The sequence below is a fragment of the Lissotriton helveticus genome, chromosome 9 (genome assembly GCF_964261635.1).
Source record: "Lissotriton helveticus chromosome 9, aLisHel1.1, whole genome shotgun sequence".
Lineage (NCBI taxonomy): Eukaryota > Metazoa > Chordata > Amphibia > Caudata > Salamandridae > Lissotriton > Lissotriton helveticus.
This window is the reverse complement of record NC_136070.1, coordinates 1,181,883,872-1,181,899,414: the sequence shown is the minus strand read 5'-3', so window position 1 is coordinate 1,181,899,414 and position 15,543 is coordinate 1,181,883,872. Positions and strand designations below refer to the sequence as shown.

Below are 15,543 nucleotides of genomic sequence, written 5' to 3'. Positions count from 1 at the left end.
ACATCAGGGTTGATTTTCTCTCAAGGTTTCCCTTGCCTCTGTCTAAACAAGAACTTGATGATCATGCTGAGGAGGAGTGTCTTATTGCTGCTGTTGATGCTTGCTGCTTAGGTTCTTTTTCAGAACAGGAGTGGTTTTGGGGTACGGAGTCAGATAATGTACTCAAGATTGTTAAAGAGTTCATCATGTCTGGGTGGCCCAAGGAAAAACATCTAGATTGTCATCTTCATCCTTTTGCCAAAATTGCTGATGAACTCACTTTTGGAGGGCGGAGAAATGATCATGCGGTGAGAAAAATGGGTTTCTCCTGAGTCTTTGAGAAGTCGCATTATTGAGTATGGCCATGAGGGCCATCTCGGTCAAACTAATACCAAAAGAAGGATCTGTGCCGTCTATTGGTGGCCCTCCATGTACGGACAAATTAATGATGTTGTGGAAGGTTGTGTGACATGTTGTACTAGTGACAAAGTTATAAAAATTGTATCTCCTCCTGTGCAAGAAGTAATTGTTCCCAATGGTCCTTGGTTGAAGCTAGCTATTGATTTTGTGGGACCGTTTAACATTCTACCGAGAAAGTATAAATTTGCTTTGGTTGTGGCTGACTATTTCAGCAAATGGTGGGAGGTGCAATTCATGACCGATCCCCCTTCTCAACAGGTCATCAAGTTTCTTCAAAGTCTCTTTGCAAGAGAGGGTTTTCCCAAAGAAATTGTCTCTGACAATGGAGTACAATTTACCTCAAAGGAAATGTCTGATTTTCTGAGCCAGTTTGGTATTGCTCACAAGCGTGTGGCTCTCTATCACCCACAAGCCAATGGTTTTATTGAGCGCACCAACCGTATTCTAGTTGAATGTGTTCAGTTGGCCGTTTCTTCATGACTGATCTTAAGGAAGCTGTTCAAAGTAAGCTCTGGGCACATCGTACAACTCCCAGTTCCATCACAGGTTCCAGCCCCTTCAAACTTCTCTGGGGTAGAGAAGCTTCCTTCCGTATGTGTCATACTTGGATGAAGAAATTGGGTTCACTGATTAAGTGTGGGGAGTGTCAAGTCGATTAATCAATTTGTTCTCCCTATTCCTAAGAGTTTCAAATCTAATGTCTCTTTAGGAGATTGGGTGAGAATCAAGTTCCCTCTCGGTGTCCCTAAAGGGCTATCAAAGTATGGTCCTCCTGTGCCTTGAGACCCTCACGGGTAAGTAGTGCGCTTTACAAATGTTCTGATTGATTGATTGAAGGTAGATGCTATTTCTCGTTTTGCTGTACGGATCAATGGGAAGGAATTGGTGGAACCTATCGAGGATTTACAAGATTCCTAAGAGGACTGTTTCCCAATTAGACCTTGAGTCTGGAGATGTGACTTCTGGTTTTGACGAGACATCTTTGAAATATGTCCCGTGACGGAGGAGTGGTAGGATTAGTCTACAGCCTAATCGCATGGATTTGTAAACTCTATTCCTTATTGCATGGCTTTGTGTGTTTTACTTCATCTCCAATACCTCTGAGAATCGTTTAAATTGCAGGTACTAATGTACTGTTATTTACATCTTTTTAATGGATTTGCAAACTGTATTCTTAATCGCATGGATTTGTGTACTTTGTTTAATTTCCTTTGTTTTTGGGAATTGCTTAAATCGCTGGTATTAATGCACTGTTATTTTCATCTTTTTATTCTGTGTTTTCTTTTACTTTCCTCTCTTCAAGTGCATGCTCTTTTTGTTCATGCCCATATTGTTTTCTTCTTCTTCCATGTTTTCTTTCCTTTTGTACTCAGTTATGTTGTCATTGGGAAGAGGGGAGATGTTGTAGTAGTCTCATCCATCTTCCTAGTGGCATTTTTGATGTCATTGCCATGGCTATGGAATGTATCTTTTTGAATGGTAGGAAGTTGTCAGTTCCTGGGAGCTGTGAAGGCAACCGGTCATTAAATATGAATTCTCTTATCTTACCTGCCCCAGTGTGATAACTTCACCAGTGTCTTTCTAATGTGGATAGTCTATCAGTGCAGAATGGTTCAGTTACCACCCATACAACAAACATAAGATGCCTTTCATGAAAAATATTGTCACCTCACATCAGCCTCAACATTTATAGTGTGAAAGTGATATACAATAGTTACAATCTTTAATAGATAGATACCTGAAATGTTTTACTCCTTTACTATCCCGTCATTCCACCATGTCTGAATTGTACCAAATACATACTATACAAAAAAACACATTTCTTTACTGTAATGCAATCTGTTTGTACATGGCAGATAGTTTTAGCGGTTTCAATTTGCAGAATTGTTTTTTCTACTTTTAGGCATATGTGAAAGAAAATGTGCACATGCAAAGTAACATTTACCATGCCCTGTGCCCTTGTTTCTGATACAATATTTTGTGTTTCCTTTCGATTGATGAATTCTCCTATTTAAAATCTGATATTTATATATTTAGACACAGATTATGGAAGTAATCACTCAACAACTCTTTCTTCGTCAAAGACAAAATAATGTATTTAATTTTTTGGAAGTGATTATATGACACTGTCATGATGCCCTAGTCTGTAAATAAACTTCATGGCACCAAGAATGTTGGTACATTTCACAAAACATAAAGGTTGTTTTACATGTTTTTGTTTATGTGTAAACAATTGCAATACAAAAAATATAATTATCTAAAAAGTATGATTTGCAGCTGCTTTATATGTACTATACAACGTAATTGGCACATGATTCACCTGCAAGGGTACAAAAACAGGATAGCTTGCACACCAGGTCACATTTTTAATTGGGCAGGAACATCTCACTAGTGCTGATCTCCTTGACTTGCGCTGCCAAATGGAAAAATAATTATCATCTACCTTAGCTGATTCAGCATGCTCCTCATCTTGTTTAGAGGCTAAAGACTGTAGAGAAGATGTAGTACCCAGCATTGGAAATAAAGGAACAGATGAAGAGGAAGATGTCAAACAAAAGTGTGAGGTAACATTAGTGAGGGTAGTGAAGACTGGCAAGCATCTGCTGAGTCTGTAAGACGGTACTCATTGTTGCATTGAAGGAGTCCATCTTGGACTCCACACCATGATGGAAGGCATGGATTGAGGAACTGATATTCCCTAGCTACATGATGAGATCTTGTTGACATTGGGTCTGAGGTTGATCTTGTTGACTCTTGGCCTTCATCACCTCAGATATATCAGCTAAAGTTTCATCCATTCCCTGAAACCAATCCTGGGTGTCTCTAATGGCACTTTTCAGGCCCTTGTCATGGAGAAGATACTTCTAGAGTACTTCAAGAGTGCCTACCTATGTCTTCATTCCTGACTGGACAATATCCATCACCATGCTGACGGCAATCTACTTTATGGTCAAAGGTAACATTTTGATCTTTGTATTGATCCACAGCAGATGGAATATGTAATGGATGGGATGAAGTCTGGGGCATTCATCTGGAAAAAACATCACGTCTTGTACCCTTGGCAAGTCGGAAGGAGAATCATTTAGCGTTGAAAGATTTGACTAAAGGCGTATTCTTCTAAGTAGGGTAGGTAGCAGTTCTTCTGCAGACACATCAGTGGCAAGTTCCAACACAGGTGAAAATTGAGGTTCATCTGGAAAAGATGAATGAATAGTTTATCATTAAGATGCTGTACTAATTCCATTATAAGTATTGTGGACATTGACTTTGACAATTAGGCATGCACATGACAGCAGTACAACATTTATGCTTTTTCTGACATTTACATTGATGTCAAGTTGTATATTATCACCTCCAATTTTAACTGTGTATAGTAAAAGTAGATCATTTTCATGGTTTATATTACTAGCTAGTAACTACGATAACTGCACTTTCATTTGGGCAATGTGTGCCTCGCCTTGGCAACTTGAATGGCATTGCAGGCCATCCAACTCTAATAATTAGGTTTGCTATGACACACAAGTCCTGTTTTTAATTGCCTCGGATGGCTTGTTATTAACATGTCCAACAATTAATAATAATAATAATAAAACCATTTTTAAAGCGCCTGGTTACGCAAAAACAGTGTGTCCCCGCGCTAAATACTGCAAAATTGCTCAAAGGAAGAACAAGGTTGAGCCTAGAGGGAGCGGAAGAAGGAACAGGGGTTATGCCCGGGGAAAGAGAAGAGTTTTAAGTTTTCCCCGGAACCTATTTTCAGAGGGTTCCATCCTGAGATCGAGCGGGAGTTCGTTCCAGCACTTGGCAGCTAGGTATCTGAACGAACATCCACCCATCCTAGCTCTAGTAATTTTGGGGAGTTTGAACAACATGGTTCCGGATGATCTCAGATCCCTAATGGGGCGATGGATCGTAAGAAGACTTTGTAAATAGTCCGGACCTATACCATGGGCGATTCGATGAGCAAAGCAAAGGGACTTAAATTTAATTCGCTCCTTTAGACAGAGCGGATTTCCCTGATGCTCTGCGGGGGAGCTTGAGCACAAGGCGAGCTGCGGCATTCTGAGCACACTGGAGTTGGTGTAGACCTTTTTTGCTCAAACCCAAAAGCAGGGCATTCCCGTAGTCAAGGTGGGGGGTTACTAGGGCGTGGACTATGGTCCTTCTGGAATCGATGGGAAGGAGATCTAAAACCTTATGGAGAACTTTCAGTATGCTGAAGCACCTGCCTGTCACTTTACTGACATGAGACTTATAAGAAAGATCTGAGTCGAGTATTATGCCCAGATTACGCACCGAATCCACAGGGCGAGGTGGACTGCCTAGTTCCGCAGGCCACCACATATGTGACCATGCTGAAGCTGATTTCCCTACCACCAGCAGCTCGGTTTTATCGCCATTAAGGCGTAGGCAATTGCTGTTCATCCAAGCTGCACTGATGAAAGACAGTTAGAAAAATTGGTGGCATCTTCTCTGTGGTCGGGCGTGAGCTTGAACATCAATTGGGTGTCATCAGCATAGCTGACAATGCCCACCCCAAATGTCTCAACCCAAATGTCTCAACTATGCGAGCCAGGGGTTCCATATAGATATTGAACAAGGTAGGGCTCAAACTCGAGCCCTGAGGAACCCCATGGCTTGCCTTCCTGAGAGAGGATTTGAAGGGGGGGCAGTGCATCTGAAAGCTCCTGTTGACCAAGAAGGACTCTATCCAGGCTAGAGCCCGTCCCTCCACTCCCATATTAGACAGCCGAGACAGCAGCGTTGAGTGCAGCACGGTGTCAAAGGCTGCACTAAGATCTAATAAAACCAACGCTGCTGTCTCTCCTTCATCCACTATACGCCTTAGGCCCTCGGTGGAAAAGAGTAGGGCTGACTCTGTGGAGTATCCAGCTCTGAATCCCGATTGTGTGGGGTGTTCTTCCAAATAACTCATGAGCTGCCTATTCACCACCTTTTCCACAATCTTTGCACAAAAGGGGAGGAGGGAAATAGGACGAAGGTTTTGGAATTGGGAGATGTGGATGTTGGGTTTCTTTTTAAGGGGGATTACCTGTGCAGTTTTCCACGCATCCAGTACCTGACATTCTTGGAAGGAGAGCGACACAATAAGACTGATCTGGTCGATTATTGTAGTCTCCATGACTCCTTTACAGCGAGCCGGCGGGCAAACATCGCAAGGCGAGCCAGATTGTATGCTGTTGACGATGCTTAGTAACTCTTGCCTCTCAGGTGTAATAAAACTAGTGAGACAAGAATTCCCCGTATAGGTGTTTTTGGTTTCTATATCTTTACTAGGGTGGATCTCATCCACCGTGAAGGTGGCATGGATTTTATCGATCTTGCTTACAAAAAAATCGGCAATAGAGTCACACAGTTCTTTCGAGTAGGTGTCTTGAGCTTCCAGTCTGGTTGGGACCGTAAGCTCTCTATAGATGGTGAAAAGTTCTCTGGTGGGGTTATCCGCTAAGTCAATTCTGCTTTTGAGGTGCCAGCTTTTTTCGGATCTCACCAGTTTATAGTATTTGTTCAGTTCCCTTTTATAGTGTAATTTATCCTCAGGATTATAGTGTTTTCTCCAGCTACGCTCTAAGTTTTTACATCTGGCTCTGGCAAGTTTAAGTTTTTCCGAGAACCAGGGGGCGGTTTTAGATTGCCTAGCAGGGGGCTTGGATGTCCAAGGAGCTAGCTGCAGTGGACACCCATTTTTCATAGCTATTCCAAGCCTCCAGAAGAGAGTTGCTTTGTGGAGAGGGTTTTTTTTGTAGTGCAATTCTAAATGCTTCTTGATTAAAAGTTTTCCATTTTCTCCGTTTCAGGAGGGGGGGGTTTAAAGAGTCTATTTTCTGGAGGGGTGTTTCCTACAGAGAACAGGATGATATAATGATCTGACCATATTATTCTAACAGGAGAGGAGACTTTAATGCCCTCCCAGTTAGCAAAGATGGGATCCAGGAGATGGCCAAGTTGATGTGAGGGGGCAGTAGATTGTAGATTGAGTCCCAAAGATGTCAATGCTGCAGCCACATCCTGTGCCTCCCTGCATTCCCTGTCATCAAAATGGAGATTTAAATTGCCTAGGATGATGAGTTTTTTGCATCGGAGTGCCGGCTGAGTGATATAATCTAAAAGCTGGTTACCAAACTGTCCCGCCACACCAGGCGGGCGGTACACCAGCAGACCATTAATGACGTTTCTCGGTCCTATTTTGATAGTGAATATGCCACTTTCGCTGTTAGGTAACGTGGCTTTCACTAAGGTGCATTCTAACCTAGACTTATGAATGAGAGCTAGCCCCCCCCCCTCTTTGTTTATGTCTATCTGGTCGAAGTAGACAATAACCAGGAGGAGTGGCCTCGAGCGCTTCAGGAGACGAGTCTGCGTCCATCCATGTCTCGGTGAGAAAAAGCACATATGGGCTATTTTTAGTTAATAGATCATGTATTTCAAGATTATGTTTTTCCAACGACCTACAGTTTAACAATAGCATGTTCGATTTGAGTATTTCATGTTTGTTCTTCCTAGGGAGTTGAAAGGTCTGATCACAGATAGCGCATGACTGGGGTAGTAAATCAGCTTGAAAAGAGTGGCCACAGCTGTATGCCACGCTTGGGCCTAGGAACAGTAGCTCCTGTTTAGTACATTGTAGATTGCACCTGGGCGGTCCTAACGCGTCAGACGGCACCGAAGGACTAGTAGGACTCGCCCCGCGCCCCGGTCTGTCGCGGACGGGCGCAGACGGGCTGGACTCTGGCTTGACTCCGGCGCGCCCGCTGAACGCGTCCACTGCGCGGAGCCATAGCCGTATGTTTTTATACTGGTGACTCTCGCCCCAAGGGAGGATAGCCCTACCCAAGATGGCCACCGCTGTAACTCCGCCCGTGCCCCAGGTAGAACAGCCCTGAAATCGTCCGGACACTCTGGGGGAAGGCAGCGCTAAGTTCGGTGAGTGGAATCTGTTTATTTTAAAAAGAGAAATAAAATAAAGCCTTCACCCTAAAATCAGGGGAGACAACAAGCGTCGCGCTAAATCCGCACGCTGGTGCAGGGGGGGAGAGGACACAAAGGGCAAGTGATCGCTGTAAGTTTTTAAAATCAAGTAACAAGAGAAAAGAGTGACCGCCCGGCTCAAGCCTCAGGCGTCAATTGCAGTATTCTCGCGGGTAGAAAATTCTACTGTTTTTATACTGGTGACTCTCGCCCCAAGGGAGGATAGCCCTACCCAAGATGGCCGCCGCTGTAACTCCGCCCGTGCCCTAGGTAGAACAGCCCTGAAATCGGCCGGACACTCTGGGGGAAAGCAGCGCTAAGTTCGGTGAGTGGAATCTGTTTATTTTAAAAAGAGAAATAAAATAAAGCCTTCACCCTAAAATCGGTGGAGACAACAAGCGTCGCGCTAAATCCGCGCGCTGGTGCAGGGGGGGAGAGGACACAAAGGGCAAGTGATCGCTGTAAGTTTTTAAAATCAAGTAACAAGAGAAAAGAGTGACCGCCCGGCTCAAGCCTCAGGCGTCAATTGCAGTATTCTCGCGGGTAGAAAATTCTACTGTTTTTATACTGGTGACTCTCGCCCCAAGGGAGGATAGCCCTACCCAAGATGGCCGCCGCTGTAACTCCGCCCGTGCCCCAGGTAGAACAGGTCTGAAATCGGCCGGACACTCTGGGGGAAGGCAGCGCTAAGTTCGGTGAGTGGAATCTGTTTATTTTAAAAAGAGAAATAAAATAAAGCCTTCACCCTAAAATCGGTGGAGACAACAAGCGTCGCACTAAATCCGCGCGCTGGTGCAGGGGGGGGGAGGACACAAAGGGCAAGTGATCGCTGTAAGTTTTTAAAATCAAGTAACAAGAGAAAAGAGTGACCGCCCGGCTCAAGCCTCAGGCGTCAATTGCTTGTGCATTTATTTACTTTGTAGGAGTTCCATGGGTTGACCATGCCCATTCCCATGCATCAACAAATGAATTGTGTTGCATTCACACATTTCTTTGTTGTACACATGGCTATCCTTCCAAATGGTAGCCCTTCCCAGTGACACACAGAAAGAGTGTAAACATCATAATTATTTTAAATTCAGACTTGTCTCATGTGAGATGGATTGAGCACCACATATATTAAGAATGTACATGTGTGTTATCCTCCAATTGTTTAGGTGGCTGGTGTTATTTGCAGCACCAAGATACCTTCTGTAGATCACAACTGTAGACTTCCATTAAGGTGCAAGGATGCATGTGTTGGCTCGGGACACACAGTGTGCAATTGTGCTAAGAAACATGACAAGTGGGGGCGTGGTTTGACGTAGGAAAGATGGCGGCTAGCTAGCGTCGTTCCCCTCGGAGACTTGAGGACTTTCATATTGACACCTTTTATGGCAGCGGTAAGCCATTGAAAAAATTAATTTAACTCAAAATGTGTGGCGCGCCTCTGTGACTGGATTTGCGACCCCAATTTTGTTTTACCTGACAAACCCTGAGCGTTACCAGCAACGCTGCATTCTCCTTCTCCTGGCAGAAACATGTTGTAATTCCATAACCCTGCAATGAACTTTCACTCCACTATTCCTTATGCCAACGGTATTTATATTGCCTCTTGATCACCTGGACCGTCTTGCAGTCGCGGTAAGCCCGTATAGTGCTTTATCTAATTAAAATGTGCGGCGCGTCTCCATGACTGGATTCGCGACCGCCATTTTACCTGCTTAACCTTTTCAAAGCGTTATTGGCGCTCCTGCATACTCTCTCCTTTTAGAGGCTTTTTTGTATTTTGTATTTCTTATTCATTCAACAATGGACTTTTGCTTTATTACTACTGCTACCATTGATGCTTCTGTTACCGCCTGCTATCATTGATGCTTTTGTTAATTCCTGATGCCACTGGTATTTTTGTTGCCTCTTGCCACTCAGTCATGTCTTGCAGCCACGGTAAGTCAGTATAACGCTTCACCTCATTTAAATGTACGGTGTGTCCCCAAGGCTGGTTTCGCGGCCGCCATTTTACTTTCCTGACTTTTTCAAAGCATTGTCGGCACTGCTGCATACCCTCTCCTGGTAGAGGCGTTTTGTATCTCTTGCTCAGTAAACAGTGGATTGTTGTATTATTACTACTGCTACCATTGATACTCTTCTTACTGCTTGCTGCCACTGATGCCTCTGTCACCTCGTCTTTAAATAATATTTATTCTGGATTTATAGACAACAACTATTCTTTGAGCTTTTCTTACTTTCTTCATTTTTCTTCATGAGATCATATGCGAACATTGTTAAGGTTATAATTCTTTGAGACTAGACAATCCATCAACAATATATATTCTCTCATCGTTGCTACTCAATTAACAACATTATCTGCGCAATTGTCTTCCATACTAAACACAATACACATGTCTATGGGGAGAATTAAATCCGGCAGAGGTGCAGCTTCTACGTCCATTCCAACTCCACGTCCTAAACCTAATACAATACTCACCCGAACCCTTTTTCAGTACTGCAAGATGACATGGAGGAATCAGATCAAACCACACCTTCTCCTTTTACTGACTCAGCGACTGTTATCCCCTCATATACTGCTCATCTTCCGCAGTCCACTTCATCAAATGGGAAAAATGTGTCTAAAGTGTCTAGCTCCTCTGTATGAACATCTACTAAAAGAATTAAAAAGGATCCTCCTTCTCTGGCCACATCTCCACCACCAACCTCTTTAGAATTACTATTGGATGAGATCAGAGCACTCAAACCCCATATGGAACAAACAAACATCAATGTAATGGAACACCAAATAGAGTCTTCACAAATTTTCTCTCAGCAACTTCATCCTATGAAATCAGAAATTCTGCAATTGCAGAAACAAGTGGAAAACCTCAAGAATCAAAGTAGACGTAACAACCTCCATATTTATGGTCAAGCTGAAGGCTTGGAAGGATCCAATCCCATCTCATTTTTGGGATCTTTTTTGCAGCAGATTCTTGAATTTCCAGAATCTCCAATGCTAAACATACAACAAGCTCGCAGACTTGGACGTTCTCCTCAGAATCCATCAATCCAATGCAAACGTAGAGGTGTAATATTATATTTTTTAGAATATACAGATTTGCTGAAAGTCTTGCAAGCAGCCAAAAACGTCACATCACATAGCAAGGCTCCCAACTATTCTTTTCCCAGGACAATGCGAAAGTCACAGGAGACAAAAGAAAAGCTTTCCAAATCATGTGCCCAGCTTTATGTTATTTGAATGCTAGATATGATCTAATTCACCCATGCCTCTTTAAAGTGACTTACAAAAAACATACGAGGATCCAGCCTTGCTTCAACAATTTCTTGATGAATATAGAGAAGACTCCCCAGAATTGGCAGGATCGTCGTCTCTTTGAAATTTTTCTTCTCTCTTACTGCAGATAATTGTAATTTTACAATGTTCCTATGATATATTCTGAGTAACTAATCTCCTTATGTTTTTTTTCCCTCCAGGTGCTGTCTCCCTGCTCCACAGTTTGTTATTTAGTCCGTTATCCATTGATGTCCTTCCGTGATCTCTCCAGGAGGTTTGTGACTCGCTGTTCATCTTTCCCCTGTAGCCTCAACACCCTCCATCCATGTTTGAGTCTTTGGTATGTTTTATTGTTGTTCTGTTTATTCTCTCTAACTCTTCTTCTTTCTTTTCTACTCTTTTCTTCTTCTGTTTTTCCTTTTCTTCTTTTCCTTTTTTCTCTCCTTTTCATTATTCTCTATTCATATTTTGCTTTCTTATTGTTGGATTGCTTGTTTTTCATGTTTATAGATATTGTAAGTTCTCTACTGTACTTTTGTTTTGCTGTAATAAGATACAATGTTTTATTCTTATTTTATACACTTGATTAATGATGTTACGTGTTATTTCATGGAATTTAAAGGTTTGGGTGCGCCTATTAAAAGGCAAAGAGTTCTTACCCTTTTGTCTAATCTTAAATCAGATATTGTATTTTTACAAGAATCCCATTTAATTGCTTCAGAAGTTCTCATATGTTGCACACAAGAAACATCAAAATTCCCAAAAAAAGCAAATGAAGTTCTTAACAATATTAAATTACTAGAATCAATGTATACAGTTACTAATTCTAAAGCTGATCTTAATAACCTTATTAAAGAGAAATTCAAATTTAATAAGTTATCCTCAGAAAACGCTACTGCTTATCTCCTACGGGGTAGCATTTATGGTGGCCAAAAGAAGGCAGGCAAACTCCTTGCCTCATATCTTAAAATTAAGAAAGAACGTACTAACATTGAGTATGTTTTAAATTCTAACTCTTCTACAGTAACCAAAAATTTAGAGTTTTTGGGAGAATTAAAAAAATACTATACCTCTCTGTATAGCCCAGAAACTATCCCAGTCTATGGACATAGAAAATTATCTTACCTCAATAGAAAAACAATTTCCATTAGATACTGATTTCTCATCACTAGAGCGCGATATCTCTACAAAAGTTATTTCTCATGCATTAAAACTTTGAAAAACAGGGAAGGCACCTGGCCCAGACTGATTTCCTGTGGAAATTTATTCTTATTTCTCCAAATCCCTGGTTCCGTATCTTCTTTTTTTATTTTCACACTTTATTTCCTCTAATACCTTCAATGGTTCCTTTCAAGATGCTCTTATCTGCCTAATCCCTAATCCCTAAAGAAGGAAGAGATCCCCATCTTTGTAAAAACTACAGACCAATATCATTAGTTAATTCTGATTACAAAATATTTGCCAAAATTCTTGTTGTTCGTCTAGAGCCCCTTTACAGTCCCTTATTTGTAAGGACAATCTGGCTTCATTAAGGGATGAAATATTGCAATTAACACCAGAACTTTCTTTAACATATTGACAAAGATGGCAACCGCTAGTCGGACATGCGAGAGATGACCTCCTCGCTGAGCCCTCCTTCTTCATAGTCTTTATGAGCTGAATACTCCGGGGCAACACCGGGATATGGCAGTAAATCGAGAACTTCGAATTTGAAAAGAATTGAAACTCAAAGGAAAGCTGGTGACCCCCAAAGCGATAGTTGCTGCAGGAATGCTAGGCATTCGGCAATAGCGGCGGCACCAGCGATTGCGCTCTACCAACCTGTCTAACCACTCATCTTGGATTGGAGACGTCCCCGGCATTTGAGAGGCAGATATCCAATCCACTGGTAACCACGGCGGCGAGACAGCAGAGGTGCGCGAAGCTCCGAGGCAGTTGCGGATAGCAGAAGGCACTCTCAAGTTCCTGGGGGAGATACACAGGAGGGACCCTGCCAGTAAGCGCACCATTTGGCGATATGCTGTGAGGATGGGCAGTGGAATATGCAGGATGCCGTGATACAGCCGCACACGGGGACGGTTGGTAGGAAAGGCAAGGAAACCAGTAAGGCTCTGGGAGAAGCCTCGTGTTTGGGGTTTAAGCGCCAGGAACATAAAAGGACAGCACTTGGAGAACGCTTGTGAAAAGCTAAAAGAAACTAAGGGTGTAATCTCTATTGTCAAATGGAACTGAACAGCAGGATCGTAATATATGTCATCATGCCCCCAAAATCAGCTAGTGGCGGCAAGACTCGAGGTAAGATGGACTCTCAGGCCGGGAGGAAAATAGAGGCCACGACCAAGGCTGGAATTAACATGAAAACGGCTTTGGAGGGCACAATAGGCGATCTGAGCAGTCATGCGCAGGGGGAGAAACATAAGATAGATTTAGGGAAAAAATCCCGCAAATGTTTACAAAGCAGATAAAGGATAATGCCATTGGTACACAAGAAAAGATCTCAAATGCTGGCGTTGAGGCCGGTATTTCGGACAACATCTACGTACCAGCTAACATCTCATTACGTGAAAATCCTGGGGGTGCCGTGGATACACGGAAAGACAAAGCACATCCCAATAAGGAAAAAGACCTCTCTCTGATTCTTAATCAGACTACTCCAGAATCACGACAGAATACACCAGAGGCAAGGCACGGTGAGCCAATCATAGACACGGAGTACCTCCAAAAGGTATCTATATTGGACCTCTCTATGGAGTATGATCTGAAGAGGGAAGTGTAGTAAAAATTAACAGGAAGATCAGAAGAGAGGGGGATTCGGGTGAGAATTTCTACTCACTCTCAGAGCCCTCGGATTCATCAGAGGAGGAACAAGCTGGGCATGAGAAGCAAGGTGGGTCAGCACCCAGCTTGTGGAATGAATTGAACACTTCAAACGTGGATGAAAATAGTCTGGACATTACTATGGTGCACAAAGAAGTGACAAACAAAGAGAAAGACACCCCACCCTGGATCAGTCAAAAATTTGATGTGGGAAATTTCCCTGTCCCTGAGAACAGTCTCAAGCCTAACTTCCCTGGCACAGAAAGGGAGGATCCTTCTCTGGACATTATGGATGCAACCTATAGTAGACCATAGGCTTGAAACCCGAACAGAGAATCTTAAGACACACCCTGCTTGCCGAAAACTACAAAACACTGTCAGGAGAATAGCAAAAACCTGCAATGAATTTACTTACAGAATGAATGAGGTGGAGGGGAGAATATCGACTCTAGAAGATGAAATGGTAGCACAAAAAACCACTTGAAAAGCTATTACATCTCATAAAGATGATACTCAATTGAAATTAGTTGATTTAGAGAACCGATTACGCCACAACAATCTTAGAGTATTAGTTATCCCGGAAGGTATTGAGGGTCCAGATGTTCGGAAATGTATAATTGACCTTTTTTCTGAAGCCTTCCTGGACTTAACAATGTGGAACTGGTCTATTGAGATCCAAAGAGCCCACAGGTTTCCGTTTAGACAGCCGATGGCTAAAAGAGGTCCAACTGATATCAGGCCAAGGGCTATTTTGATTTGTTTAAACAATTTTCTAGCACACCAAGCCCTATATCATCTAGCACGACCGGATAGGAAGCGGCCGGGAAAAGGGTTTCAGTTTTTTGTAAGACCCGACTACCGTCACCACACTGTAGAAAAAAGATGGCAGCTGCGCCAACTCATAACCCCTTTCCAGAATATGGGGGCACAAGCATTTTTGGGGAACCAAGCGACACTAAAAGTAGTTAACAACGGTCAAACAAGATTTTTTGTATCATAAATATAAGCAAAAGAATGCCTAGATTCTATATGAGTAACAAGGAAAAGAGGTCGCTAGGAATTAATTGGCATGATACTGTATAGATAGACATATGGTCATTCAAGAATAAGGGGAACAAATATATATTTCCGGTCAGTATTACTGTAACGAGAAGACGGGGGCCACAGAGGCACAAGTCTCTCACCATCGCAAGGGCTATTTGCCCTTTTGCCTGGGTAGGGGGTAATGGGTGGGGAGATAGGGGACACAGGGTTGGGTGGGGGTAGCATTGGGTATGGTGGTAGGTGGGGGTTTGGTCGGGTGTTGGGGGGTGGAAGATTTTTAATGAAAACAACAATAACAATATGTTAGCTCAGGAATGGCCAGATAAGATGGAAAGCACCGCAAAATATGAATAATTTCATGATTTACTCATCTAAGATTTACATATTTTTCTCATCCACATAGGAAATTCGTACGACTGGATTACTTTTTAGCTTCACACTTACTGATAGGTAATCTAGATATTATAAAACTTCCCCAATTATATTCTGATTATAATCCTCTGATCTTGGAGGTAAGGGGAGGGACGGCTGCTAGGCAAAGGACTTCATGGTCATTTGATAAAAAGCTACTAATGGATGAGGAATTTTGCACATATATCAAGCAATGGGTTCAAGAATTCTTTGACTGCAATAGATATAGTGCCTTGAGAGAATTGGGTTTGTAGCTCGTACCTCGAAACAACGTAAAGCATAATCTGATTTATTAATTAGTAAACTATCTGAACTTGAGGCAGAGCATGTTCAAATAATAAATAAAGGTGACTCTGAGAGCTAATTGGATGAACAAATAATTAAGGGCCACATGTAGGAGCCCAAATACCGGTCGGTAACGGCCGATTTCGGCCGTTACCGACCGGTATTTAGGAATTGGCATGTAGGGGGCATCTCATTTACAGAATCTGTAAATTTACCAATTCTGTAAATGAGATGTAGGTGGCACTTCACAGAGTGCCACAAGCCCTTAAGAGTCGGTATTTTACCACCCAATCCTATTGCATGCACACCTGTGCAATGTGACACACAGACAT

The 15,543-nt window shown here is 42.6% G+C and overlaps 1 long non-coding RNA gene across 1 annotated transcript in view; it reads right to left on the bottom strand.

The window, feature by feature from the left end:
* Positions 1 to 2,476: 2,476 nt before the first annotated feature.
* LOC144783437 (uncharacterized) overlaps positions 2,477 to 15,543 on the bottom strand; it is a 61,476-nt gene continuing 48,409 nt past the window's right edge. Inside the window, exon 3 of the long non-coding RNA XR_013601440.1 lies at positions 2,477 to 3,592. This is a non-coding gene — a long non-coding RNA (uncharacterized LOC144783437). The remainder of the gene's footprint in view (positions 3,593 to 15,543) is intronic.